The sequence below is a fragment of the Chiloscyllium punctatum genome, chromosome 29, assembly GCF_047496795.1.
Source record: "Chiloscyllium punctatum isolate Juve2018m chromosome 29, sChiPun1.3, whole genome shotgun sequence".
Lineage (NCBI taxonomy): Eukaryota > Metazoa > Chordata > Chondrichthyes > Orectolobiformes > Hemiscylliidae > Chiloscyllium > Chiloscyllium punctatum.
The window spans coordinates 78997512-79025268 of NC_092767.1; positions in this window are offsets into that span (position 1 = coordinate 78997512).

Genomic DNA, 27757 nt, shown 5'->3' on the forward strand with positions numbered 1-27757 from the left:
GAGCATAGAAACATGAAGAATTCAAAGGTACCACACCTGGGGGTAAGCAGGCTCTTTGTTAAAGGCTGAATGCTCAGGGTGACTTGAAAGTCAAGGACTCGGAATTCTACAACAGTGGTTTAACAAAAATAGGGAATAAAAAGCAATCTCATTCCTTGCCTGTTGGTGAGAATATTTTTGTTAAACTTTTGTAATTAAATTCTCATTATTTCCACCATCCACTGGGAACAGTTTATTGCTGAGTTTTGTGCAGTATGAACCCGCCAAATAATTGTTTGCAAAATATTAGTTAACCTCAATGTAAATCAAGGCTACAGCTCCTGGGACATGACAATAAAGAAAGTATCAAATACGATCAATGAACATGTTACTATGAATTTGGTTTGAACCAGCAACTTTAAACTCTCAGTTACTAGCGGAAAGAATAATACCACAAGAGAGTTAGGTCCTACTAACTTAACACCATATCTCGTGCAGACTTTTATTTTCCTTCCAAGATTCTCAATGATTCTGGTTTCTATTTCTCCTAAGAGACCTCTACCTGAATGGAACCGTGGAACAGGAGAATGATCGACAAACATTATCCCCTCCACTGCCTGCTGCCTATGGTCACCATTACCAGACTGTATCTTCAGGCTGAAATTACCCACCAGGTTCTAGAGCCATAGAAGCATAGAGTCACTGAGTCAGAGAGCCATAGAGATGTACAGCATGGAAACAGGCTCTTTGGTCCAACCAGTCCATGCCGACCAGATATCCCAACCCAATCTAGTCCCACCTGCCAGCACCCAGCCCATATCCCTCCAAACCCTTCCTATTCATATATCCATCCAGATGCCTTTTAAATATTATAATTTTACAAGCCTCCACCACTTCCTTTGGCAACTCATTCCACACACGTACCACCCTCTGCGTGAAAAAGTTGCCCCTTAGGTCCTTTTTATATCTTTCTCCTCTCACCCCAAACCTATGCCCTCTAGTTCTGGATTCCCCCATCCCAGGGAAAAGACTTTGTCTATTTACCCTATCCATACCTCTCATGGTTTTATAAACCTCTATAAGGTCACCCCTCAGCCTCTGATGCTCCAGGGAAAACAGCCCCTGTCTGTTCAGCCTCTCCCTATAGCTCAAACTCTCCAACCCTGTAACATCCTTGTAAATTAAGTTTTGAGTTTTGAGTTACCCCATCTACCACGCCCCTGAGAAAAAGAACAGGAAATGACATCACTACAGGAAATAACATCACCAACACAAATATATGAATAGAAAGCAGGAATCACGTACACTGCTTCACCTGAGGTCCACTGAAGATGTTACCTAGTAGGGTGATGAAACATCTGGAAATGAACCTTCCAGCTAAGCGAGCAAACCTACATCCAGAACCTTGTAAATCTTTTCTGAACCCTTTTAAGTTTCAAGTTCTTTAAGGTCCAATCAAAATTAATACAAGAAGACACATGCACATTAATATGAAATAATTTGATTAGCTGAACATACTTAATATCTATAGTTGAGACATAGCTACGATGTTAATACACTATTATGAAACAAGTGAGTCCACACTGCTGTCTATCCATTAGACACTTTGGTGATAGCAGCAGTCGGAGCTCTCTCTGATCCCTGGCACTGGTCTTGCCAACCCTAGCCTGATGGTGAGGAATCCCATGAATGGAGCAAAGTCTCTGATGTCAAAGCATTGGAGGGGGTGTAGAGGAGGCTCACTGGGTCAATTCCGGAGTTGAGGCAGTTGGCTTATGAGGAGAGACTGAGTAGATGGGATTTTACTTTTGGAATTTAGAAGAGTGAGGGGGACATTACAGAAACATGTAAAATGATGAAGGCAATAGATAAGAGAGAAGCAGGGAGGCTGTTTCCACTGTGGGTGAAACTCGAACTCAGGGGCATAGCCTCAAAATAAGGGGGGGGGGAGGGCAGGTTTAGGATGGAGTTGAGGAAGAACCTCTTCACCCAGACGGTTGTGGATCTGTGGAGCTCCCTGCCCAGTGAAACAGCTGAGGTGACCTTACTGAATGGTTTTAAGGCAAAGATCAAGAGATGTTTGACCAGCAGAAGAGTTAAGGATGATACTGAGCAAGCAGGTAAGTAGAGCTGAGGGCATGAAAAGATCAGCCACGATCGTATGAAATAGGGGAGTAGGCTCAAGGGGCCAGATGGCCTACTCCTGGTCCGAGTCCCTATGTTCTTTTGTTCTCATTAATACTATGTTGAATCTAACTTTACAAAGTGAATCTCTGTTTCCTAACACTTTCAGTACTTGTCCAGACATTCTGTTGTGCAAAACTTAAGTTGAAAACATCTCCAGGTGGCTCTGTGTTAAATCCCTTTAAAGAATGGTTCCCAGGGACAGTTGAGGTTATGTAGTTCCCAGCCAAAACAGGCTGGTTTCCTTACACCAGGCCTATTCTCATGTACTTCTCCACTTTACTTCAATGGCTCATTGTCATCTCCAATTAACTTTTAACTATTAATCCTGAATGGTCTGGTTTGAAGAAATCATTTCTAAGTGCAACGTTACACAGGCGCAGGACAAGTCCACACCCCTCTGTTCCAAATCCCCAAAGATATGGGGCGTAGGTCTGACGTTGAACCACAACAACACTGAAAGATTTTTCAAATAACAAAGAAGGGCTTGCAACAGCCCATCGTCAATGAGTCACAGAGTCCACAGCACTGTGCTGGGAAGAGGGCCTTTATCAACCTGATTCCAACATGTCTCATGTAACAAAATTACCTCACCCACACTTTAAGCGCTGTTCCTAAAGTGTGATTTTTCTATAACGCCAGGTTGCACAAGAACACAACCAGTGCATTATAGCAGAGCTAACTATAACTGCAATTAGCAGCAAGGGTTTTGTTTTGATTCCAGTTTAAATGATTTTTGATGGAAATGAGCCTTAAAATTCAGAACAAAGCATCACCTAAATTAAACAAAGAACTGCAGATGTTGGAGATCTGAAACAAAAACAAAAATTGCTGGAGAAATTCAGTGAGGCTGGCAGCATCTGTGGAAAGAGAAAGCAGAATTACTATTTTGAGACCGGTGACCCTTCTTCAGAAAGCTTCACTTGTCTCTCAGAACATCTCTCTAACTTCAAATAATCTTTGTTATGAAGATGTGGGTGTACTTTAAGAGAGTTAAAAGCAGCAGAACTACTGGACACAGCATCAAGTGTTCTCAATAAGGTAACAATGCAACATTTGGTCAAACAACTCGATTAACTTGTTACCTGGAGACAAAAACAAATTTGAATTCAGCCAATCAGTTTAAATTATACCCTGAAAAATACCAAACTTCAATCCAGTTTGAATTTAGTATATTGACAATCTGAAAAGCCAATGACACAATCTGATCCTTTGAGGGGGGGGGGTATAAGACTGTGGAAAATTGTACCGTTGAGAGGAGAACTGCCAAGCTCAGCAGGTAAACAGACTGCTTGAAAAATAGCTCTCTTAAAATGTACATTTTCGATCAATAACCATATTGACATAGGAATCAATATGAAGAAGAAAAGAAGATCCAAACAGAAAAACTGAAAGCTGCCTGGTTTTGAAATAAAAAGTGTTGTTTTGTAAATCTTAATTGGGAGCTTTATTGGACTAATATTATAGAAGGGAGGGTAAAAGATAGGTTAGAGTAAGGACTTGTACATAGTCATTCATTAATTATTCTCTGTTATACTTTAAGAAATAAAGTTATTAATCTTTACATAGTTCTTGGCCATTCAATCTTTTACAGATTACTGCATGGGATAAATCTCTTCTGTGTTGCTGGTTTTAAATTAAGCAGGAGGTTTTACTCCATGTCATAACAGTTTGGGGGGCTCGGGTCTGTAATCTGAACTTGTTTAGACAAATTTGAATAGATTTGGGGGTATGAAAAGTCCCAGCAGATTTAAACTCTTGCAGGTTAGTGTCTTCGATCTTTAAAAACAACATAGGTGAGACAATTTGTTTAATATCGGTGACTTGTGGTTGATTAAATTAAAAGTGAGAAATATGGCTCATAAAATTGCTAGAGGTTGTGGGATTTGCAGGTGATTCTCAAATTTGCCAAGAAAGTTTAGAAGGAAAGAAAAAGGCGGCCCAGTGGTTGGCACTGCTGCCTCACAGCACCAAAGTCCCATGTTCAATTCCAGCCTTGGGTGACTGTCTGTGTGGAGTTTGCACATTCTCTCCATGTCTGCATGGGTTTCCTCTGGTTTTCTCCTATAGTCCAAAGATGTGTAGGTTAGATGAATTGACCATGCTAAATTGCCCATAATGTTAGGTGCATTAGTCAGAGGGAAATGGGTCTGGGTGGGTTACTCTTCAGAGGGTCGTGTGGACTTGTTGGGCTGAAGGGCCTGTTTCCACACTGTAGGGAATCTAATCTAACCTATTAGAATTAGCAAAGAAGTTAGGTTTGGGTTTAACCAAGGACAAAAGTGAAGCTGCAATTGTAAAGGGGTTACTCAAACACTTTTAGGTGTATCAGAGAAATAGACAATGCAGTACAGGTAAAAATGCTTAAATTACAAATGAAGAAAATGGAGTTCGAAGATAAACAAAGAGAGAGAGAGAGGGTGAGAGAAAGGGAAAGAGAGAGAGAGAAGAAAGAGAAAGAGAGACAGAAGAGAGAGAGAGGGGGGAGAGAGAGAGAGAGAAGGTTCTTAGCTCAGCAAAGGGAGAGAGAGAAGAAAGGGAGAGACAAAAGCAGAGAGAATTTGAACTTGAGAAGTTGTGACTTCGAAAGCAAAGTCAAGTTAACAGGATGGAGATTAAAAGGGATGGTAGTGATATATACATATAAATATGTGAAAACTCTGCCACATTTTGATGAGAAAGGTAGTGAAGCCTTCCTTTATTCATTTGAAAAATTGGCTCGGCAGATAGAGTGGTCTGAGAATTTATGTATAATGCTAGGCCCGACTAAACTGGTAGGCAGAGGTATTTGCCACGCTGTCAGATGAGGTATCGAGATTATGAAGAGGTCAAACAGGCTATTTTAAGTGCTTATGAGTCACAGCACAAAGCGAAAAGTAAAGAGAAAGATGAAGGGGTTGAGGTTCACTTAGCGGATACCCTGTTTGACGTAATGGTGCAGGAAAAACCTGAACAGGCAGAGGGTCACTCAGAAGTGTTTTCTCCTGAAAGGCTAAGAGATTTCAACAGCAAGACAAGATGATTAAAAAAAATGTGGATGCACACTCCAAAAAGGAAGCAGAGAATATTCCGGAGGGTTATTATCTGAAAGATAGAATCCTAAGACTGAAATGGAGACCATGGCAGGTTAGTGCAGAGGAGAAATGGGCCGAAGTTCACCAGATTGTGTTGCCAGGACCATACAGACAGGAAGTGTTAGGGGTAGCTCATGAACTCCCTGTAGGAGGTCACGTAGGTATACAAAAGTCTCAGGCTAAGGTACAAAAATATTTTTATTGGCCCGGACTGCACAAGGATGTGGTTAACTTTTGCTGTACGTGTCATAAATGCCAAATGGTGGATAAGCCACAGGTGGTAATAAAACCAGTACCTTTGTTGCTAATTCCTGCATTTGAAGAACTTTTCACAGGGGTTATAATTGATTGCGTGGGCCCCCTCCTGAGATCTAAAAATGGCAACCAGTATTTGTTAACCATAATGGATGGGTCTCCCAGATTTCTGGAGACAATTCCATTGCAGAGTATCAAGGCAAAAAGGGTCGTAGAGGAATTAGTAGCTTTCTTCACACAGTTTGGGCTACCCAGAGAGATTAGTCTGATCAAATTTTACTACTAGTCTGTTTAAGGAGGTTATGGATTTCTTAGATATACAGCACTTTAAATCCAGTGTATATCATCCTGAATCCCAGGAACCTTTAGAAAGGTGGTATCAGACCTTGAAGACCATGTTGTCAGCATACTGTCAGGATTAACAGAATGATGGGATAAAGGTATCCCATTCATATTGTTTGCCATTAGAGATGCCCCAAATGATTCTACTCAGTTTACTCCCTTTGAGTTAATATTTGGGCAGGAAGTGAAAGGCCCTTTGAAATTAATTAAAGAAAAATTGACAGGACCAAAATTGGAGATCTCACACTGAAATTATACATCGGAGGTGAGGGACAGTTCAAATCAGGTAGGTGAGTTAGCTAAACAGCACCTAAAGAAGGCACAGTGTAGAATGAAGCAGGTGGCAGATAAAAGCTCTGAGACTTAGACATTTTCCTGAGGGGATGATGTGTTAGTCCTGTTACCAGTGATAGGAGATCCCTTTAAAGCCAGGTTTAGTGGTCCCTATCAAATTGAGAAAAAGTTGAGTCAGGTGGACTATCTGGTAAAGATGCCAGATAGAAAACAAAGGTATTGGGAATGTCATGTGAACATGTTGAAACCGTATTACACTAGAGAGAATGAACAGAGAAATAGGTGTTAGTTACTGCCCCACAGAATGAGGATTCAAATCCAGATGATGTGCAGTTTGAGGTGCCTCAAAATAGATTTAAAAATGAAGAAGTCCTTGAGGAGTGGGATAGGTTAGTAAGCAATCTGTCTCAGGAACATAGAATGCAGTTGAAAGATTTGTTACTACAGTGCAAGGACATATGTAAGAATCAGATGGGGAGGACTAATGCTATTGTACATGAAGTAAACGTAGGGAATACTGCTCTGATAAAACAACACCCCTATCGACTTAATCCTCTCAAAGCCAGACAGGTCCAGATGGAGGTGGAGGCTATGCTCGATGAGGACATCATCGAAACAAGCCAGACCGAGTGGAGTTCGGTGATCGTCTTAGTTCCCAAACGGGATGGGACTCAATGATTCTGCGTGGATTAGCGTAAGGTCGACACTATTACAAAATTGGACTCCTATCCAAGTCCTCAATTGGAGGACTATATCGAAAAAGTCAGACAAGCCAGTTACATCACCAAGTTGGACTTAATACATGGTTACTGGCAGGTGCCTTTATCAGAGACTGTGAAAGAAATTTCTGTGTTTGTAACCCCAAATGGGCTGTATCAGTTTAAAGTGATGCCCTTTGGAATGAAGAATGCACCTAGCACATTCCAAAGCCTCACAAACAGAGTTGTGACTGGGTTAACAAACTGTGCAGTCTGTTTAGATGATGTAGTGATCTTTAGTAAGTCCTGGAAAGATCATATGGTACAGTTGGCAGAGCTCTTTGAATGACTACGAGATGCAAAACTGGTGATAAACTTAAATAAAATGGAATTCATGAAAGTAGAGGTGACGTTCTTGGGACATAACATCTGTCATGGAAGGTTGACCCCTCGGAACGCAAAGACAAATGCCATCGAGGAATTTCCACGAACAACCTCAAAGAAAGAGGTGCTTCTATTCTGAGGACTCAGTGGATTCTATTGGACGTTTGTTCAAACCTTCAGCAGTGTAGTGGCATCGTGAACCGACTTGCTGAAGAAGAACACAAAGTTTCGATGGACAGAACAACGCCAGGAGGCTTTCGATCATTTGAAATCGATATTAACCACCAAACCAGCTTTAGCTACACCAAACTTTTCAAACCCTTTTAAAGTTGCCATTGATGCTAGTGAGTTGGAGCTGTACTCCTACAGGAAGGTGAGGTTGGGATTGAACTGCCAGTTAGTTACTTTTTGAAGAAGATCAACATCCACCAGAGAAAATGCTCCACAATCGAAAAGGAACTATTGAATTTGGTACTGGCCTCACAGCATTTTAATGTGTATGTCACGGACAATGTGTCGGAGAGGGTTGTGCACACGGATCACAATCTGCTTACATTCTTATAATGTTTTAAAGATAAGAATATGAGATTATTTCGTTGGAGTCTTATATTACAGGTTTTAATTTAAAAATTGTGTATGTTGCAGGTCGGAAGAATGTAATCACAGATGCGTTATCGCGGATTTAACTGATAGGATTTAGATGAGATTTGTCTTTAGTTAATGTTATTTACATTATGGAAAGATGTTAGGGTGAACTTACATTTAAGTTATCAGTATGTTAGAATAATGTGTTTAACACGTAGAGAAAGAAAGAAGCCATCTTTTCATTGTGATGATTCATTTTTTTCTTAACGGGGAGAAGTGTTATGAAGATGTGGTGTATTTTAAGAGAGTTAAAAGCAGCAGAATTACCTGACACAGCACCAAGTGTTCTCAATAAGGTAACAATGCAACACTTGGTCGAACCAACTCGATTAGCTTATTGCTTGGAGACAAAAGCAAATTTGAATTTGGTCAATCAGTTTAAATTATACCATGAAAAATACAAAACTCCAATCCAGTTTAAATTTAGTATATTGACAATCTGAAAAGCCAATGACACAATCTGATACTTTGGGGGTATAAGACTGGGGAAAATTGAACAATTGAGAGGAGAACTGCCAAGACCTGCATGTAAACAGACTGCTTGAAAATTAGCTCTCTTAAAAGGTACCTTTTCAATCAGTAACCGGTGACACAGAAATCCCTATGAAGAAGAAAAGAAGACACAGGAAGATCCAAACAGAAGAACCAAAAGCTCCCTGGTTTTGAAATAAGAAATGTTGCTTTGTAAATCTTAATTGGGAGTTTTATTGGGCTAGTATTATATAAGGGAAGGTAAAAGATAGGTTACAGTAAGGACTTGTACATAGTTGTGAGTTAATTATTCACTGTTATATTTTAAGAAATAAAGTTGTTAATTTTTACTTTACATAGTTCTTGGCCACTCGAATTTTTACAGATTACTGTGTTGCTGGTTTTAAATTAAACAGGAGAGTTTACCCCATGTTTTAATACCTTGATCTTGCTGTGTGCCCCTCCTGTGCAGCTGTAACCCTGTATTCCTTGCTCTGTCTCAGCACCCTGTGATCTGTATGTCCTTATTTGCTATTATCTGTCTGTACTGCTCACAATACAAAACGTTTCACTGTAATTAGGTACACATGACTATAATGAAATAAATAAATAAAAACTGTTGTTTATTTGAATTATTCAGCAACTGCAGTGTTGTAGAACTAACCCAGGAGGGCTTTGTGGTAGCTTTATGCCGAATTGCTACTGTGGAAACAGGCCCTTTGGCCCAACAGGTCCACACCAACCCTCCGAAGAGTATCCTACCCAAACCCATTCCCTATTATTCTACATTCACCCCTGACCAATGCACCCAATCTACACATCTCTGAACAGGGCAATTTTCCATGACCAACCCACCCTAACCTGTATATCTTTGGACTGTGGGAGGAAACTGGAGCAAACCCAGGCAGACAACGTGCGAACTCCACACAGACAGCTGCCCAAGGATGGGATTGAACCCAGGTCCTTGGCGCTGTGAGGGCAGCAGTGCTAACCACTGAGCCACCAGGCCACCCACTACCTGTGAGCTCGAATGTCTGGGTTCAAGTCCCACCTGCTTCAGAGGTGTGTCATGACATCACTAAACAGGTTGATTAAAACTATCTCTGACTATCTAAGGATGGCAGACACTGATGAAGCTGTTAAATGGATCCGGATCAGATGGTGTAGTCTGTCCCTAGACTATGTGAGACTTCCTTCACAATATTCACACAACAGTCTAAATCATTGCTCATTCCATGAGTGTACTGGAATGTTTCACCATATTAAGGTAAACTATCAGTAAATTCTAATAAAATGTTTCATGATCATTAAGACAAATATTTCTTTCACCTTCCAGATGATAAAGGATTCATTACCTTGAATGATGTACAAAGTGTGAATTGTAACAGGCACAGTGGAGGGGCTGAAACAGTTACAGAGAGTCAATCATATATTTAAGAAAATTAAACAAGACATGAGACATCTGGCATGTTTCAGTGTTAATTGGCAGATTTCTTTTCTCAGGCCGCATGGTGTTGAAGTATCTGAAATCACAAAGCTTCATACCTTAATGCTTTAACACATTGATTTAATGTGATTACCAAAATAAGCTCCAGCTCATCAGAATTCAACCAGCAAGTCTCTCACTTGCCTCGAAAATTAACATTTTGATGAATTTTAAGCTGTTGTAGAGGAGATGCAGCAAAGCAAAATGTGCATTTCTGTAGCGCCTTTCAAAAGTCTTGAAAATGTTTTGCAGCCAATGAAGTGTTTCTGTAAAGCAGCGATTGTTCTGTCAGAAATTCTGCAGCCAACTTGCAAACAGCAATGTCCTATTAGAAACAACCAGGCAGTGAGCAGATCGTCTGGTTTATGGAATCATAGAGCTGTAGAGCGCAGAATCAGATAATTCGGTCCAACTCATATATGCTGACCAGATATCTTAAATTAATCTAGTCTCATTTGTCAGCATTTGCCCCATATCCCTCCAAACCCTTCCTATTCATATACCCATCCAGATGCCTTTTAAATGTTGTAATTGTACCAGCCTCCACCACTTCCTCTGGCAGCTCATTCCATACAAATGACACCCTCTGCGTGAAAAGGTTGCTCTTAGGTTCCTTTAGTATCTTTCCCCTCTCACATTAAAACTATGCCCTCTAATTCTGGACTCCCCCAGGAAATATATCATGTCTATTTTCCCTATCCATGCCTCTCATGATTTTATAAACCTCTATAAGGTCACCCCTCAGCCTCTGACGCTCCAGCCCCAGCCTATCCAGTCTCTCCCTTCAGCTCAAACCTTCCAACTCTGGCACCATCCTTGTAAATATTTTCTACACCCTATCAAGTTTCACAACATCCTTCCTATAGCAGGGACACCAGTTTTTGAAATTTAGGGATAAATATTTAACTGATAAACAATGTGACTTCACTGCATTTTGTTGAAATAGTGTACTCTGATCCTTCAAGATTCACCTGAGAAAGGAGAGGCAGCTTCAGTTTAATGGTTCATCTAAAAGACTGATAGCTATGGCAGTGCAGCACTCCTTCAGTACTGCATTGAACTATCAGCATAGTCTATGGAGTGGGACCTGATTGAGAAATCTGCTGACTCAGAGGTGTGAGTATTGCTCACACTGGCAATGACCCCACCCCCAGTACTGGACATGCAGTTACTCTCTAATCCTACCCACCCATCTCTCCCATTCACATCAGCATCACTCTCTTCAGGGTTGAATTACTCACACATACAGGCTAGAGACTGGACGGGATTGACGTTCACAAGGAGGTGGTGTTAGCAATTCTGGGAAGTGTGAAAATAGAAAGTCTCCTGGACCGGATGGGATTTATCCTTGGATTCTCTGGGAAGCCAGGGACGAGATTGTAGAGCCTTTGGCTTTGATCTTTATGTTGTCATTGTCTACAGGATGGTGCCATAAGACTGGCGGATAGCAAGTTGTTCCCTTGTTCGAGAAGGGGAGTAGAGACAACCCTGGAAATTATAGACCAGTGAGTGTTACTTTGGTTGTTGGTAAAGTGTTGGAAAAGGTTAAAGGAGATAGGATTTACAATCACCTAGAGAAGAATAAATTGATTTGCGATAGTCAACACGGTTTTGTGAAGGGTAGGTCGTGCCTCACAAACCTTATTGAGTTCTTTGAGAAGGGGACCAAACAGATGGATGAGGGTAAAGCGATTGATATGGTGTATATGGATTTCAGTGAGGTGTTTGATAAGGTTCCCTACGGTAGGCTATTGCACAAAAGACAGAGGCATGGGATTGAGGGTGATTTAGCAGTTTGGATCAGAAATTGGCTAGCTGAAAGAAGGGAGAGGGTGGTGGTTGATGGGAAATGTTCACCCTGGAGTTCAGTTACTAGTGGTGTACCACAAGGATCTGTTTTGGGTCCACTGCTGTTTATCATTTTGATAAATGACCTGGAAGAGGGCTTAGAAGGGTGGGTTAGTAAATTTGAGGATGACACTAAGGTTGGTGGAGTTGTGGATAGTGCTGAAGGATTTTTTAGGTTACAGAGGGACCTAGATAAGCTGCAGAGCTGGGCTGAGAGGTGGCAAATGGGGTTTTCTGCAAAAAAGTGTGAGGTGATTCACTTTGGAAGGAGTATCAGGAATGCAGAGTACTGGGCTATTGGTAAGATTCTTGGCAGTGTGGATGAGCAGAGAGATCTCGGGGTGTCCTTGTGCTTAGATTCCTGAAAGTTGCCCCCCAGGGTTGATAGGGTTGTTAAGAAGGCATACAGTGTGTTAGCTTTTATTGGTAGAAGGATTGGATTTTGGAGCCACGAGGTCATGGGCAGCTGTACAAAACTCTGTACTTGGAGTATCGCGTACGGTTCTGGTAACTGCATTATCAGAAGGATGTGGAAGCTTTGGAAATGGTTCAGAGGAGATTTACTAGGATGCTGCCTGATATGGAAAGGCTGAGGGACTTGAGGCTGTTTTCATTCGAGAGAAGAAGGTTGAGAGGTGACTTAATTGAGACGTATAAGATAATCAGGGGGTTAGATCGGGTGGACGGTGGACAGTGAGAGCCTTTTCCCTTGGATGGTGAAGGCTAGCACGAGGGGACATAGCTTTAAATTGAGGGGTGATAGATATAGGACAGATGTCAGAGGTAGTTTCTTTACTGAGAGAGTAGTAGGGGCGTGGAATGCCCTGCCTGCAACAGTAGTAGACTCGCCAACTTTAAAGGTATTTAAATGGGCATTGAAAAGGCATATGGATGAGAATGGAATAGTGTCGGTTAGATGGGCTTCAGATTGGTTCCACAGGTCGGCACAACATTGAGGGCCGAAGGGCCTGTACTGCGCCGTAATGTTCTATGTTCTATGTTCTATGGAAGCAACAAGAAACATTTCCAGGTCCAATTCTGCATGCCACTGAAATAAAACCGTGAATCGTGGATGTTGGAAATCAAAAAAAAACAGGAATTGCTGAAGAAACTCAGTAGGTCTGGCAGTGTCTGTGGAGAGAGAAACAGTTAATGTTTTGAATTCCAGTCCAGCTCTGACAAGATTGGAACCATTAAGTGTTGACATTAACACTGACCTCCAGCTCCCTCACCTGCTGTAAATGAGTTTCTTGGATATAGATATACTAGTGGACCATTTCATTATTCTTATTCACTCACAGGATGAGGGTGTCTCTGGCTGGGCAGCAGTTATTGCCCATCCCTTATTGACCAGAGGGCAGTTAAGAGTCAACCCCATTGCTATGCATCTGGATTCACATGTAGGTCAGACCAGGTAAGAATGGCGCTGGAAAAACATAGCAGGTCAAACAGCATCCGAGGAACAGGAGAATTGATGTTTCGGGCACATTCCTGGTGAAGGACTGATACCTGAAACGTTGATACTCCTGCTCCTCAGATGCTGCCTGACCTGTTGTGTTTTCCTAGCACCACACTCTCGACTCTGCATTAACAGTCCATCAAGAACACCACTAGGCCATTGCCTCCCAACCCAACAGGAAGAAAATCCCCCCAGTTCCCTAAAACTATCAACTCCAGATCCAAGAGCACTGGGCTATTCAATGATACATTGTGAACCTCACAAAAACACACTGAATTAGATGTATCATGTGCCAATTCTGAGACCTAGTTTGGATCAAATTAGATTAGATTCCCTACAGTGTGGAAACAGGATCCTTCAGCCCAACAAGCCCACACTGAATAGCAACCCAACAAGACTCATTTCCCCCTGACTAATGCACATAACAGTATGGGCAATTTAGCACAGTCAAATCAACTAACCTGCACATCTTTTGGAATGTGGGAGGAAACCCACACAGAAACGGGGAGAATGTGCAAACTTCACGCAGACAAATGCCCGAGGAGGGGAATCGAACCCAGGTCCTCTAGCACCGTAGTTAGCAGTGCTAACCACTGAGCCACCACGTCACCCTAAATCTGCCTTTATTTACAACTTTATTTCCAGTTGGGTATTAGGTGAAAGCAAAATCAAAAGTTTGAAGGAACTGATGCTGAAGGAGAGTCAAGCTATACCTGATCAATTAACTCTGTTGCTCTCGACACAAATGCTGCCAGACCTGCTGAGTTTCTCCAGCATTCGCTCCTACTCGGTCAGATTTCCAGCACCCGCAGTATTTTCTTTCGATCACAAGGAAGCAATGAGTTGCTTCGAGGGTGGGAATGTTGGTTGCTGCAGACGGATTTTAAAAGAACTTTTCCAGAAGCTATGATACCATCATTTTTCAGAACAACTCCCATCCCTCGGAATGTTGGAAGTGCAGCAACACGCACAAACGTTCACACAGACGCAGACATTAGCGCGAGCCATCTCATAACGTGAGGTCAGCACTGAAAGCAAACTCCATACTCCTTGTCTTCATCGTTAGAGCATAGCAGGCCTTTCTGCCCATTGAGGCCATGCCTGCTCAGCAACTCAGCAAATCCCAAACCCACCACCCCCACACCCAGCCTTTTCTCTGTAGCCCATCAAAGGTTGACCTTTCAAGGATTATCCAATCCCCTTTTGAAATACAGAATTAAATCTTCCTCAGGCACCCTCCCAGGCAGCGTCATTCTGGATCCAAATGACTCACTGAGTCAAAAAGTCTCTCTGCTCATGTTGCCCTTTCACCAATCAACTTCTATCAATGCCCCTCTGGTTCTCACAGCTTTTGCCAACAAAGGCAGTTTTGCTCGACTGAGGGAAAGGTCAAGTCACCACTGTCCTTCCAGACCATGGGGCTGCTCTCTCATTCGAGAGAAATGACTGGCGATGGTTTAACCTGAGGGTCACCGTGCCTTAGGTGAGAGGAGAGGTTGGGAAGGAGAGCCCTTCATGGTAACCTTAGTTTGTGTGGGAATCGAACCCACTCTGTTGGTGTCACTCTACATCACAAACCAGCTCTACTCACCTCTTCTAAACATTGGTCCTCACCTCCCTTTAACCTGCTGGGTGGAAGTTAAATAGAGGCAAACAGACTTGAGGGGCTGCATGACCTCCTCCTCATCTTAGATCTGTTTAAACCATGTCAGAAGTCACTCGACGCCAGGTTATCATCCGACAGATTTATTTGGAAGTACGAGCTTTCGGAATGCTGCCCCATCATCAGGTGGGGCAGGATCATAGGACACAGAATTTATTGTAAAAGATCAAAGTATCCTACAACTAATGGGATGTATTGAACAAACCTAGATTGCTGCTAAGTCTTTAATCACTGAGAATGGGTTGCAGGCTTCAGTTCATTAATATGTAAATCCCAGAACTTCTTTCCAGTCTCATTCCCAAGATAGCTTAAGGTTTTATTAAAAAAGGTGATGCTTCAGCTCAGACAATGCATTAAAGGTGTGAGGTTGGAATCTGACTATATCCCAGTTTTGATTCAGACTGGTTCTATTTCCAAAGTAGGAATTTATAAAATATTACATGGACTGACTGCCTACACATTGTGCACTTTTTGAACAAAATAGAATGCATCTGCAAACACAAATCTATCACTCCACCAGATGAAGGGGCAGCGCTCTGAAAGTATGTGATTTCAATTAAACCTGTTGGACTACAATCTGGTGTTGTGTGCCTTCTGACTTTGTCCATCCCAGTCCAGCACCGGCACCTCCACATTTCCTGTTGAAACAACAAGTAGGTGTTTTGGAGGTGGATGGCTTTGGGCTTGAGATTATTAAATAAATTCTCCAGCACCCATCCATTCAAGCCCACATGGAGGATAGTCAGCCCTCTTTTGTCTGGTTAGAGGGTGAGTGTTGCAACGTTCCATTGTCTCAGCTCTCTTACAGAGTCTGGTGTTGAGCAGAATCACAGCTAACATTCAGGTGGAATAAATCCAATTGCGTTCCACAGGCTGGCTTGAATTAAACATCACAGGAGTTGATGGGATGACCTTACATCAATTGAGAAAGAGAGGATGGCAGATGGAGAAATAAAGCTGACTGCAAGAACACGTTGACTCAGATATTTTGGGCACTCAAAAGTATGTTATGATGAATACTGCAGGGATTGGGAAGATTGAGATTAATGTCTGACAATAGATGTCTGAACCAATACTGTGAGCAGCAGACAGGGAGGCCAGGGCATGGGTTCGACAGGAGTTAACAGCCAGAAAGAATAAGGAGAAAGAAATTTGCATCCGGTTTTAATGCACAGACCGAGACAGCAATGGAATCCAAATCAGTTATACTTTTCAAATGGAGAAATTGGGGTGTTACTGGGGTATTAAGGGAAAGCGAAAAGGAGTGGGATTAATTGATCATAAAGTCATAGCGCATTTACAAGATGTGAAAGGGCCATCAGCCCATCGTATCTGTCCTGGTCTATCCAACATAATCCAATTCTCCAGCATTTGACCCTTAGCCTTGTGAACTACAGCGTCTCAACTGCTCATCAAAATCTTTCTTCAGTGTGAGGAGGGTTCCTGCCTCTCCCACCCTCTCAGGCAGTGAGCTCTAGATTCTCACCAGTCTCTGAGTGAAATACCTTTTCCTCAGTTCCCTTCCTAAACCCTTTATCATAAAGCATACCTCCTGGTTACTGATCCCTTGACAAAAGGGGAAGGTTTCTCCCGACATATCCTGTCTATGCCTCTCAGGCATTTGTGTATCTCAATCAGAAATGACCCCCTCACCCACCCCACCCCACCTCTGCTTTTTGAAAAGCCTTGAAAATGAACTCAAGTTTTTAAGCAGAAAGTGCTGCACCTGAAACGTTGGCAGTGCTTTTGCATTATTGGCCAATGGGAGTCATAGACACAGTGTGAGAGCCAATAGGAGTCGCGGAGGACTCAGTGTAAGAGCCAATTGGAGCCACAGACACTGTGAGAGACAATGGGAGTTGCTGACACAATGTGAGAGCCAATGGGAGTCAGCGACGCAGTGTGAGAGCCAATAGGTGTTGCAGACATAGCGTGAGAGCCAATAAGAGTCACAGACACAGTGTGAGAGCCAATGGGAGTAGCGGACACAGTGTGAGAGCCAATGAGAGTAGCAGACACAGTGTGAGAGCCAATGGGAGTCGCAGACACAGTGTGAGAGCCAATAAGAGTCACAGACACAGTGTGAGAGTGGGAACAAAACCAGAAATTTCTGGAAAAGCTCAGCAGGTCTGGGAGCGCCTGTGGAGAGAAATTAGAATTAATCTTTCAGGTCCAGTATACCTTCTCAGAACTCAGGAGAGCAGGAATCTTGGGCTGAATGGCCAATCTCTTTGCTATATTATAAGAGGGTTGGTTTAATATCTTCTCTCGAAGTGGGCTGGGTCCTGGATGGGTAGGGGTCACCACTTGGCCATCTGATTAGTGCCTGACTGAGGGACTCAGCATTGCGGTGGTGGGGGGGGGAGGTGTAGGAGCCGTGGAGAGTCATTCCCTGCCCTTCACTCAATGGTGTGGCCTGGCCTGGGCCTCTCCATGTGTTTACATTTTCGGATAATGAGACAGAAACAAAGAGCCAAGTCCCCAGAGAGCGGAGAGCAAATAGCAGCCAAGGGGAACTGAACCTGCCCTGAGTGAAGAGTCAGGACTCTGTGTCTTAGACAGCCAATCGCACCCAAACATTGCACACGAGCATGTTAGCAGCAACGTTAACAAAAGAATGAAGGTTTGCAAAACTATACCATGTGCTTCACTTCATGCTGTTTCTCTCTCCACAGATGCTGTCAGACCTGCTGAGTTTCTCCAGCACTCTGTGTTTCCTGCCAGTCAGGAAACAACTCATCCTGACTTACTCTATCCCTTACTCTCTGATGCATAATTTACATGGAAGGGACATGATACAGAGATAGTGTGTGGTTACAATTCCATAGCAATGGTGCCAATGATATAAAAAGGTTTAGGGTGTGAACAAAAACCAGGCAGATAGAGTATAATGTTCGAAAATGTGAAGTTAATCACTTCTGGCAGAAAGAATAAAAAAGCAGGATATTATATAAGTGGGGAACGACTGCAGAATTCTGAGCGCAAAGGGATCTAGGGGGTGAATCACAAAACATTAGTTACCTAGTACAGCAAGTGATAAAGAAGGCTCATAGAATGCTATCCTGTGTCACAAGAAGAATTGAATGTTAAAGTGTGGATGTTATCCTTCAGTTCCACAGGGTATTGGTGAGACCATATCTCAAACACTGCATGCAATTTTGGTCTCCTTATATAAATGCACTGGAGGTGGTCCAGAGGGGGTTTACTGGATTGATCTCTGGAAGGAGGGGTTGTTTGATGGGGAAAGGTTGGACAGACTGGGCTTGTCCCCACTGGAGGTTAGAGAGTGACGGGGTGATCTGATTGGAGTGTATCAGATCCTGAATGGTCAGCCCTGATCAGAATGAATCACAGAATCCCTACAGTATAGACGCAGGCCATTCAGCCCATCGAGTCCACACCGCCCCTCCAAAGAACATCCGAACAGGACCCAGTCTATGTCTGTGACCCTGCATTTCCCATGAATTGCAGAACAGGCTGAAAGGGCCAAATGACCTACTCCTTTTCAGCTGTTCCCATGTTTGATACAGAGTCATAGAGATGTACAGCATGGAAACAGACCCTTCGGTCCAACCCGTCCATGCCAACCAGATATCCCAACACAATCTAATCCCATCTGCCAGCACCCGGCCCATATCCCTCCAAACCCTTCCTATTCATATACCCATCCAATGCCTTTTAAATGCTGTAATTGTACCAGCCTTCACCATTTCCTCTGGCAGCTCATTCCATACATGTACCACCCTCTGTGTGAAAACGTTGCTTCTTAGGTCTCTTTTATATCTTTCCCCTCTCACGCAAAACCTGTTCCCTATAGTTCTGGACTCCCCCACCCCAGGGAAAAGACTTTGCCTATTTACCCTATCCATGCCCCTCATAATTTTGTAAACCTCTATAAGGTCACCCCTCAGCCTCCGATGCTCCAGGGAAAACAGCCCCAGCCTGTTCAGCCTCTCCCTGTAGCTCAAACCATCCAACCCTGGCAACATCCTTATAAATCTTTTCTGAACCCTTTCAAGTTTCACAACATCTTTCCGATAGGAAGGAGACCAGAATTACATGCAATATTCCATCAGTGGCCTAACCAATGTCCTGTACAGCTGCAACATGACCTCCCAATTCCTGTACTCAATACTCTGACTAATAAAAGAATGCATACCAAAAACCTTCTTCACTATCCTATCTATCTGTGACTCCACTTTCAAGGAGCTATGAACCTGCACTCCAAGGTCCCTTTGTTTAGCAACACTCCCTAGGACCTTACCATTAAGTGTATAAGTCCTGCTAAGATTTGCTTTCCCAAAATGCAGCACCTCGCATTCATCTGCCACTTCTCAGCCCATTGGCCCATCTGGTCAAGATCCTGTTGTAATCTGAGGTAACCTGCTTCGCTGTCCACTAAACCTTCAATTTCGGTGTCATCTGAAACTTAGTAACTGTACCTCTTATGCTCACATTCAAATCATTTATATAAATGATGAAAAGTAGAGGACCCAGTACTGATCCTTGTGGCACTCCACTGGTCACAGGCCTCCAGTCTGAAAAACAACCCTCCACCATCACCCTCTGTCTTCTATCTTTGAGCCAGTTCTGTATCCAAATGGCTAGTTCTTCCTATATTCCATGAGATCTAACTTTGCTAACCAGCCTCCCATGGGGATCCTTACTGAAGTCCATATAAATCACGTCTACCAATCTGCCCTCATCAATCCTCTTTGTTACTTCTTCAAAAACCTCAATCAAGTTTGTGAGACATGATTTCCCATGGACAAAGCCATGTTGACTATCCCTAATCAGTCCTTGCCTTTCCAAATACATGTACATCCTGTCCCTCAGGATTCCCTCCAACAAATTGCCCACCACCAAAGACAGGCTCACTGGTCTGTAGTTCCCTCGCTTGACATGATGGATGGGAAGGATATTTCTTGTTGTGGGTCAGTCTAGAGCTAAGAGCATTAGTTTAAAATTAGGGTTGCCATCTCAGGACAGAGGGGAGGAGAATGTTTCTCTCTCAGAACATGTGGGACTTTGGAACTCTCTGCCCCAGAAGGAGGTGGTGATGGGCTAGTAAACATTTTTAAGGCAGAGGTAAATATATTCTGATTGGGCATTTGGCCCATACCCCTCTAAACCCTTCATATACCCATCTAGATGCCTATTAAGTGCTGTAATTGTACCAGCCTCCATCACTTCCTCTGGCAGCTCATTCCATCGATACTTTATTCTACATTTTTGCATGTCTTTGAACATATCCATTAAATCTGCTCTGACCCTTCCCTCTGTATGGAGAGCAATCCCTGGCTCTCCAAGGCAATCCTGCTTTCCCAGTGGCATTCCACTCTTTGTGTCGCATCTCCAAAGCCTTGCTTTCCTCCCCAAATTGCAGTGCCCAGAATCAATGAATTGCATCAGCTCCAACCTAATTAGTGATTCACAAAGCATTCACACAACTTGCTTGTTTTTGTCTTCAGTGCCACTACTTATAAAACTGAACTTTGCTTAATATCCTTCTCCTGTTGTCCCGTCCCCTTTTAGAAGTGAAACTATTGCCTAAACACTGGAGTACAAGTGGGGTGAGTGATGAGATCCTCCTATCATTGAAGGACAGATGGGACAGACACAAAGGAAGGATAGACTTACCTTGGAGAGGGTGCAGTGAAAACTCACCAAGACTGATTGCTGGGGGGGGAGGAGAGGATTAACCACTGAAGGCAAGGTGGTACTGTACTGGTGAAGTTGTTTGGCTGGCAGTCCAAAATCCCAGGGTTAATACTTTCGGATCATAAGTTTGAATTCCATCATGGCCGATGGTGTAATTTAAATTCAATAAAAACAAAATCTGGACTTAGTCTAATGGTGATTATGAAACCATTTTTTTTTTGGAAAAAACCCATCTGGGTCACTAATGTCCTTTAAGGAAGGAAGCTGCCATCCTTATCTGGTCTGGCCTACATGTGACTCCAGACCCACAGCAATGGGGTTGACTCTTAACTGCCCTCTGAAAAGGTTAAGCAAGCCAGTCAGTTCAAGGGGCAATTAGGGATGGGCAATAAATGTTGGCCTTTCCACATCTCAGGCAAGAATCAAAACTTGCGTTTGAAGACTGGAGGTGATCTCATTGAAATGTATAAATCCAAATGTAAACCAAATTCAGGACTGTCAGCCAAGCAACTTAGGAAGGAAATCAGGAGGGCAAAAGGGGGACATGAGATAGCTTTGGCAAATAGCGTTAAGGACAAGCCAAAGGGTTTTTACAGATAGGTTAAGGACAAAAGGATAACTAGGGAGAGAGTAGGGCCCCTCAAAGATCGGCAGGGCGGCCTTTGCGTGGAGCCACAGGAGATGGGGGAGATACTAATCGAGTATTTTGGATCAGTGTTTATTGTGGAGAAGAACATGCAAGATACAGAATGTAGGGAAATAGAACAACACAGCACAGAACAGGCCCTTCGGCTCTCGATGATGCACCGACCTGTGAACTAATCTAAGCCCATTCCCCTACACTATCCCATCATCATTCCATGTGCTTATCCATGAACTGTTTCAATGCCCTGAATGTGGCTGAGTTAACTACATTAGCAGGTAGGGCATTCCACGCCCTTACCACTGTCTGTGTGAAGAATCTGCCTCTGACATCTGACTTAAACTATCACCCCTCAATTCGTAGTTGTGTCCCCTCATATAAGCTGATGTCATCATCCTAGGAAAGACTTCTAATCATCTGATCATCTTGTATGTCTCTATCAAATCCCCTGTTAGCCTTCTTCTTTCCAATGAGAACAGACCCAAGGCTCCCTCACTTCCCAGAGAATTCTGGGAAAAATCCCATCCGGTCCAGGTGACTTGTCTACTTTCATTCCTTCTAGAATTGATAACACCTCTTCCTTACTAACCTCGATCCTTTCTAGTCTAATATCTTGTACCTCATTCTTCTCCTCTACAATATTCTCCTTTATCTGAGTGAAAACTGATGAGAAATATTCATTTAGCACCTCTCCGATCTCCACAGGGTCCACACACAACTTCCCACTTCTGTCTTTGACTGGCCCTATTCCTACCCTAATAATCCTTTTATTCCTCACATACCTATAGAAAGCTTTAGGGTTCTCCTTTATTCTATTTGCTAAAGACTGCCCGTGTCCTCTCCTTGCTCTTCTTAACTCTCTCTTTAAATCCTTCCTAGCTAATCTATAACTCTCCATCGCCGCATCTGAACCATCTCATCTCAATGTCACATAAGCCTCCTTCTTCCACTTAACAAGAGATGCAATTTCTGTCGTAAACCACGGTTCCCTTACCTTATCACTTCCTCCCTGCCTGACAGGAACATACCTATCAAAGACACGCAATATCTGTTCCTTAAACCAGCACCACATTTTGATTGTCCCCATCTCTTGCATTTTCCTGCCACATTCTATACCTCCTAAGTCTTGCTTAATCGCATTATAATTGCCCATGTCCCATCGATAACTCTTGCCCTGTGACATGTACCTATCCCTTTCCATCGCTAAACTAAATGAAACTGAATTATGGTCACTCTCTCCAAAGTGCTCACCTACAACTAAATCAAACACCTGGCCAGGTTTCTTACCAAGCACCAGATCCTTCCCCTCTTATAGACAGTCCCACTGTGTGGCTTCCCCTCTTGTCGATTCTTCGACATACTGTGTCAGGAAACCCTCCTGCACATACTGAACCAAAACTGATCCATCCGATGTACTGAAGTTATGGCATTTCCAGTCAATGTTGGGGAAGTTAAAGTCCCCCATAATGACCACCCTGTTCCTTTCACTCCTACCCAGAATAATTTTACTAATCCTCTCTTCCACATCCCTGGAACTCTGCGGAGGCCTATAAAAAATCCAAGCAGTGTGACTTCTCCTCTCCTGTTTCTAACCTCAGCCCACACTACCTCAGTAGACAAGTCCTCGTCAAAAGTTCTTTCAGCCACCGTTATAGTATCCTTGACTAACAAAGCCACATCTCCCCCTGTTTTACCACCTTGCCTGTTCTTAATGAAAGATCCAAACCCTGGAACCTGCAACATCCATTCTTCATCCTGCTGTATTCATGTCTCCGAAGTGGCCACGACATCGAAGTCCCAGGTACCCTATCCATGCTGCAAGCTCACCTACCTTATTCCGGATACTCTTGGCGTTGAAGTAGACACACTTCAAACCAGTTTGCTGTCTGCCTGCACATTCCTGTGACCCTGAAATCCTGTCCCTGCCCTCCCTACTCTCATCCTCCTGTGCAGTGCAACTACACCTCCGGTTCCCACCCCCTGCTGAGCTAGTTTAAACCCACCCGAATAGCACCAGCAAATTTCCCACCCAGGATATTGGTACCCCTCTGGTTCAAATGAAGACCATCCTGTTTGTACAAGTCCCACCTTCCCCAGAATGAGCCCCAATTATCCAAGAGCCTGAACCCTCCCTCCTGCACCATCCCTTCAGCCACGTGTTCAGCTGATATCTCTCCCTATTCCTTGCCTCGCTATCACGTGGCATGGGCAACAAACCAGAGATAATAACTCTGTTTGTTCTAGCTCTCAGCTTCCACCCCAGCTCTCTGAAATCCTGCCTTACATCCCTATCCCTCTTTCTACCTATGTCGTTGGTACCTACATGGACAATGACTTGAGGCTGGTCACCCTCTCTCTTCAGGACCCCAAAGATACGATCCGAGATATCACGGACCCTGGCACCTGGGAGGTAACACACCAACCGTGTGTCTCGTTCGCTCCCAGCAAACCTTTTACCTGAGTCTCTAACAATTGAGTCCCCAATGACTAACAATCTCCTCCTTTCCCTCCTTCCCTTCTGTGCAACAGGGACAGGCCCTGTTCTAGAGACCTGGGCCCTACTGCACACCCCTGGTAAGTCTCCCCCACCCAACAGTATACAAAACGGTATCCATGTTTTTCAGGGGAACAACCACAGGGGTCCCTGCACTGACTGTTTCTTCCCCCTTCGAACAGTTACCCAGCTTTCTTCGTGCCTCGGAGTAACTACTTCCCCGTAACTCCTATCTATCACAGCCTCTGCCTCCCGAATGATCCAAAGTTCATCCAGCTCCCGCTCCAGTTCCCTAACATGGTCTTGGAGGAGCAAGAGTTGGGTGCACTTCCTGCAGATGTACTTGGATGGGATACTAATGGCATCCCTCACCTCAAACATCATGCAGGAGGAACATTCCTCTCCCTACACTGCCATCCCTGCTCATCCCCTTATCATAAAGTAAGAAAAAAAGAAGAGACGCTTACCTGATGTATCCCAGGTGTTTAACGTTAGAGGAGTTAGATGGGGTGGGAGGCCCTACAAAGGTTGGGTCTCGGGTTTAGAAAACACTCACTTATACAGCTGATGGGGGGAGATGTCCCTCCTTTCCCAGAAACCTCTGCTCTCTGAGGTGCTGTTGCCACCAATGCTTGAGGTAAGCTTTTAAAGGTTTAAATCAGTGACTCACCTTTCCCGACAGGCCCCTGGTCCAAGCTCCCACTCGCTTTGCTGCTGCCAACTGAAAATAGATGGTGACATCTTTAAAAAAGTCCATGTTACAGAGGAGGAAGTGCTGGATGTCTTGAAATGCAAAAAAGTGGATAAATCCCCAGGACCTGATCAGGTGTACCCTAGAACTCTGTGGGAAACTAGAGAAGTGATTGCTGGGCCTCTTGCTGAGATATTTGTATCATCGATAGTCACAGGTGAGGTGCTGGAAGACTGAAGATTGTAGTGCCACTATTTAAGAAAAGTGGTGAGGACAAGCCAGGAAACTGTAGACCGCCGTGCTAGATGCTGGATAGTGGGTAGGTTGTTGGAAGGAATCCTGAGGGACAGGACTTACATGTATTTGTAAAGGCAAGGACTGATTAGGCATAGTCAGTATGGCTTTTTGCGTGGGAAGTAATGCCTCACAAACTTAATTGAGGTTTTTGAGGAAGTAACAAAGAGGATTGATGAGGGCAGCGTGGTGGACGTGATCTATACGGATTTCAGTAAGGCATTTGACAAGGTTCCCCATGGGAGACTGGTTAGCAAGGTTAGATCTCATGGAATACAGGGAGAACTAGCCATTTGGATACAGAACTGGCTCAAAGGTAGAAGACAGAGGGTAGTGGGTGGAGGGTTGTTTTTCAGACTGGAGGCCTGTGACCAGTGGAGTGCCACAAGGATCGGTGCTGGGTCCTCTACTTTTTATCATTTATGTAAATCTTTTGGATGTGAATATAGGAGGTACAGTTAGTAAGTTTGCAGATGAGGCCAAAATTGGAGGTTTAGTGGACAGCGAAGAAGGTTATCTCAGATTACAACGGGATTTTGATCAGATGAGCCAATGGGCTGAGAAGTGGCAGATTGTGTTTAATTTATGTAAATATGAGGTGTTGCATTGTGGGAAAGAAAAGTTTAGCAAGATTTATACACTTAATGGTAAGGTCCTGTGGAGTGTTGCTGAACAAAGAGACTTTGGAGTGCAGGTTCATAGCTCTTTGAAAGTAGAATCACAGGTAGCTAGGATAGTGAAGGCAGCGTTTGGTATGCTTTCCTTTATTGGTCAGAGTATTGAGTACAGGAGTTGGGAAGTCATGTTGTGGCTGTACAGGACATTGGTTAGACCACTGTTGGAATATTGCGTGCAATTCTGGTCTCCTTCCTATCGGAAAGATGTTGTGAAACTTGAAAGGGTTCAGAAAAGATTTACAAGGATATTGCCAGGATTGGAGGATTTGAGCTATAGGGAGAGGCTGGATAGGCTGAGGCTGGTTTCCCTGGAGTGTTGGAGGCTGAAGGGTGACCTTATAGAGGTTTTCAAATCATGAGGGCCCTGGATTAGGGTAAATAGACAAAATCTTTTCCCTGGGGTGGGGGAGTCCAGAATTAGAAGGCATAGACTTAGGATGAGAGGGGAAATATATAAATGAGACCTAAGGGGCAACTTTTTCACACAGAGGGTGGTGCGTGTATGGAATGAGCTGCCAGGGGAAGTGGTGGAGGCTGGTACAATTACAACATTTAAAAGGCATTTGGATGGGTATATGAATAGGAAGGGTTTGGAGGGATATGGGCGGGTGCTGGCAAGTTCGACTACTTTAGGCTACGATATCTGGTCAGCATGGACGAGTTGGACCGAAGGGTCCGTTTCTGTGTTGTATATCTCTATGCCTCTAAGACTCTAAGTGAAGCCAGCTCTTACAACCTGTAAATGGGTGTGGGCACATCCTGCTCTCTCGACAAGATTTCTCTCTGTATGCGAGTGAGATAGTTCCCTTCTCTCACCTTGGACCAGTTAAACCCCTAAAGAACTCCTATAGGGGTGGCACAGTGACTCAGTGGTTAGTACTGCTGCCTCACAGCACCAGAGTCCTGGGTTCGATTCCAGCCTCAGGTGATTGTCTGGGTGGAGTTTGCATGTTCTCCCCGTGTCTGCGTGGGTTTGCTCCGATTCCCTCCCACAGTCAAAAGATGTGCCAGTTAGGGTGGGTTGGCCATAGGAAATTGCCCATAGTGTTCAGGGATGTGTAAGTTAGTTGCATTAGTCAGGGGTAAATGTAGACTAATAGGTCAGGGCAATGGGTCAGGGTGGGTTACTCTTTGGAGGGTTGGTATGGATTGTTGGACCGAATGACCTGTTTCCACACTGTGGGCACTCTATGAGCCTGCACATGGAGAGGAAACAGAGAATGTTCAGGATTCTCCACTCCAGAGTGCTCGCGATGCTCTGCTATTGGGGATCTTCAAGACAGAGAGCAATCGGTTCCTGGGCAATTAGGGGGATTCAGGACTAGGCCAGGAAATGGGACTTGAGATAGAATTGTACAGTGGGCTGGAGGGGCTGAATGGCCGACATTACTCCTATGTCTGTTGTTCTCTTGTTCCTCTCACTTGGGTCACTATTGCTGTACAGAGTGCTAGCAGGGAATGTCAGTTCAGGGACATGGGGGGAAGGTGATGAATTAATAGAAGCCCCAGGTTGTGTTGTAGTTAATAAGCCTGAGCTGAGTTATCTCGTGCTGACTGGACAAAAGGCAAGCAGATTTAAACATGATAATGACTTCGATGTATCAGAACACGGCGAGCAATCTCTTAGTTGCTTGAACACCTAATTAGTCTGTAAACTGCAGACAAGACAATCATCAGATCACAGCTCGGTTGAGAAATTGCAAACCCCTCGGATGTCTGAGCAAACTGACTGAGTCAGCACCACTACACGATTCACCAAACAATGGCATTCAGCTGACCCACGGCTAAACTGGCTGCTGAGTTACATCAGGGAAATGCCTGGGATCTTTCCTGATCTCTGTTGCACTGGGTCCCATTGCTCCCCCCACCCCACTCCCACGGCTGAATGAGAATTCCAGGGATTTCTGCTGATGGCACCGAGGCTGAAGAATGGTGATTCATCTCACAGCTGAATAGCCCAGTGATCCTCACTACCTGTCTGTTGCATAAGAACAGACGACTAGAGACTGCCCTATGATCAGTTTATGTGTGACTATGATCTTGCTCAATGGGGGCGGGGGGGGAGGGGGGGGGGGGTGCTAGATGGCAGAATCTGACTCATCGTTCTTATTGGCCAATCTCTGAGCAGTGCTCCCAGTTGGTTCTAGAGTTGCTCTCCCCTCTGGGGGATGCAGGATGTTACAGAAACCCCTTGCATCACAACAACTCAGCTCCCTCTGGGTGCTCCAGTTGCCTCTCACAGTGCAGGGTTAGGGTGGATTGGCCGTGCTAAACTGCCCATAGTTGCCAAGGAATGGGAAGTGCAGGGGTATAGAGATAGGTTGGGTCTGGGTGGCATGCTCTTTGGACGGTCAGTGTGGACTTGTTGGAGTGAAAGTCTTGTGTCCACACTGTAGAGATTTCTCCTTGTCTTAGTCCTAATGATCTTCCGATGAAAAATTGAAGCTTCAATAGGGCAGAGGAAGGTGAGTGTAGTGATTGTAACAAGGTCAGCCCCAGGTGGCCTCATAGAATC